The sequence below is a fragment of the Pteropus alecto genome, unplaced genomic scaffold, assembly GCF_000325575.1.
Source record: "Pteropus alecto unplaced genomic scaffold, ASM32557v1 scaffold155, whole genome shotgun sequence".
Taxonomy (NCBI): Eukaryota; Metazoa; Chordata; class Mammalia; order Chiroptera; family Pteropodidae; genus Pteropus; species Pteropus alecto.
The window spans coordinates 2,471,094-2,474,508 of record NW_006438113.1 but is presented as its reverse complement, the minus strand read 5'-3'; positions in this window follow the sequence as shown (position 1 = coordinate 2,474,508).

Here is a 3,415-nt window from a genome sequence, read left to right as displayed (position 1 = left end):
TATAATACTGATGAATTGGGCTTTTGGTTGATTTATAAGTTGATTATAGACTCTTCAGGCACATCATGAGAAGGCAGGGTTCTTTGGAAAAGATAGTAATATGGGAAAAAATAGAATGCAGCAGGAAAAGAGGAATACCAAATATGAAATTGGTTGACTCCATAAAAGAAGCCATAGGCATGAGTCTACAGGAGATGAGCAGGGCTGTTGAGGACAGGACATTGTGGACCTCACTCATTTAAGGTCACCAGGAGTCAGAGTGGACTCAACAGCATGTTACTCACACACACAGACTCTTGTGAAATGTTATTTACAAGTAGGTCTTTATCTTTAAGGGAAAAGTTTTAAGTTTTTACTTTATTTTTAGCTCCCTAGTCTGAGGGAAATGTCTTTGTCTATTATATAAAAATGATAACTTCTGCAATTTGTTTATTCTAATCTTGTCCTGTTCAATTTTTTCTCCCTGATGAATTGCAGAAATAGGAGCCTATAAGTTCAACCTCTCTGTACCTTTGTTGAGCCTTAATCTTGGCAGAAATTTCATCAATATAATTATGAAGCATAATGTATTTAAGAGAAAAAAATCTAGGATGCTTGCACAAAACAACAAAGTACTTGGCCTGCAATTTTCTTGGAAAGCTGCAAGAATATTATGCTAGGCTTCTCCTTAGTAAATGTTAAATCAGAAATGAGGCGAGGATGTAGCTCACCTAAATAATCAGAGACCACTCCTCAGATTTGGCTTAATCCTTGTTTACTGCTTCTGTAGGTCAGCTCTGCCAAATCCACTTCCACAGGAACTCGGATCACTTTTTTCCTTAGTTCTTGTGATTTCAGTGAAGATGGTGACAGTGTTGAATTCCAAGTCCTGAGGAAGAAGTTTCTTGGGGGTTGGTTAAGTTTCACATTTGTGAAAGAAAATTACTACGAGTATGTAGAATTATCATTGGCTGTTAATGGGATACATATCGATTTCTTCAAAGTTGGCCTAAGGAATTTTATCAGTACAGATGCAGATGATTTTAAGGCATTAAAGAATTACATAGCTATATCATTTAGAATGTTTCTAAAGACTGAGACCCTCTAGCATTTTTCTTTTGGAGTCTCGTTTTAATTTGTGCAATATTTTCAGGCATATAGACTGTATTCATTGTATTTATTAGATATTAGGGAACTTACTAAGTATTTTACCAAGTAAAAATCTGAATATGAAAGAATATACCAGATTTGCACTTTAAATGAGCTTAATTGCTTGGAGTTGTGCCTGAAATACCAAAACGCCTCCTATTGGGCGTGGCTTTTTAAAAAATAATTTCTCTATAATTGTCGCGGTTTGAAGTACAGCCTTTCACAGAATTATATCCTTAGCATATCACTTTTCCCATTAAAGCACTGTTTTTTTTTTAATGTTTTATTGTCCCCTTAAGTATTTTACTCAAGAGAGTAACATACTCAAAGAGAACATGATCCTCTAGCTGTCATTTCTAAATATTCCTGTAGCATAGATGGTGTTAACAGACACAAAGGTACACTTTATTTGTCAGCAGAGTTGTTATGACGGTTTCTTGGTCTCTAGGGTTATTGAAGATGTAATTTGGAATCACCGAATTAGGTGATTAGGCTTGCAATGAAGATCAGTAAGACTGCAGCACAGTTTCAGTTCACTTTCAATCTTATGCATTAGTTTTTGTGTTTATAAATTAGTTGAGATGGTTGGTTATGTTTGCATGCTTATGCACACACTTGAAAATTAATTATAGCTGTAATACAAATACATAATGTTTCTCCTTGGGGATGATGGCCTTGCTATTTTTCTTAATTCTGATTCTTGAATTATATTTTCTGGGTTTCTTCCATACCTTCAATTTTTCTGCTGCAGTAATTTGAAAGAATACATTTAGATAAATGATTATGATGGGCACCAGTCTACAACAGCGCTACTAATTAAAGATACATCATATGTTTTAACCTTGTTGGTGAAAAACTATCCACTTTCTCATTGGTAAAGCATTGCCATAACAAAGTAATACTGACTCTAAGAATATAAAGTCTCTAAATCATTACTAACTAAAAACAAAAACACCACAATCTTTAATATCTGCAGTATTGTTTTCCCATTGATGAAAAAAAAGTTCAGAGTAAATACTGTATATTTAGAATTTGCTTGTAAAATGAATTATAAAACCTATGTAAAGTCTCTTTCCTGAAAATGTTGGCATAATAAATAAAAATAAAGTTCATAATTATAATCATTTTCTTGTCCTTGTCAGCATTGACTTCCACAGTATACTTTTTCTTGGACATATTTTTTTCACAAAGATCTAAAATACTGTTCATTTCATTGATTTTTTTTTTTTTTTTTTGCAAACTTTATCATTTTACATACTCTCTTCTACACATTGGTCATACCTAAGTCTTGATTGAGTAGAAGTTGAACAACAGTTTGTTGTGTTTTCACAGACTAAGTTATCTAATACTTCAGTTTAGATTTTAATAAAATATATGCTTTATCTTAGAAAAATATTGGGAATGGATAAATGTTACTTAAATATTAGCGCCTTGAATTAGAATGCTGCATAAAAGGGGGCAACATTGTAATTTTATTTTATTGTTTTTAAACATCACGTACAAAACATGAAGCAAGAAGTGTTTATGAACTTTTATGTAGGTTCAGGAACAAAAGGAATAGAGAATTTAGAATTTTTCAATTTAACTATATGATAATATGTAATAAGATGTGAAAAGTTGCACTGATATGTTATTAATCCAAGATGGTTACATAAATGCTGGAAAAAGGAAATTTCATTAGTAATAAATTTGATAATGACATTTACCACTGTTTAAGGTACCTCTATCAGTTTTAAGGCCCTCAAGTTATTAGCAAGTATTTTCTTAAACAAACTCGAAATTTGTCCTTTTTAGGCTGTCATCAAGTGTAGTCATTTCAGTTGTTTCTCATTATGTTGTTCCTTTGACATTTTTCACTCTGAAAAAAAATATCTTTCCTCTCAGAAAAGACAAGTACAAGCTAATTCTGGCTTCTGTTAATTGGATTTTAGTAATTTTGATCAGATGTTTTATGTAGTCCAGTCAGTCATAGAGATTAAGACACATTGTCCCTGCCTTTTGGAGTTTAAGGACCCACGGTAATTTTTAACTTCATTTCATCCAGTTCAGGAGTGCTTTTGCATTCCCTGTTCACCATCTTGTTTTGAATATTGCAGTAAAGCTCCTTTCTCATTTAATTCCCTTGCTTTGGTTCTCATCTTTGCTTCTATATTATGTTAATTCTTGGTTACATGCCTTAATTTCCCTTTGTAAACCTGGCCTTTTATAATCTGATTTTTATTCAAGAACTCCTTCTTTAGCCGTATTAGATATTCTTACTATGCTTTTTTTTCCTTAGGTGCTTAAT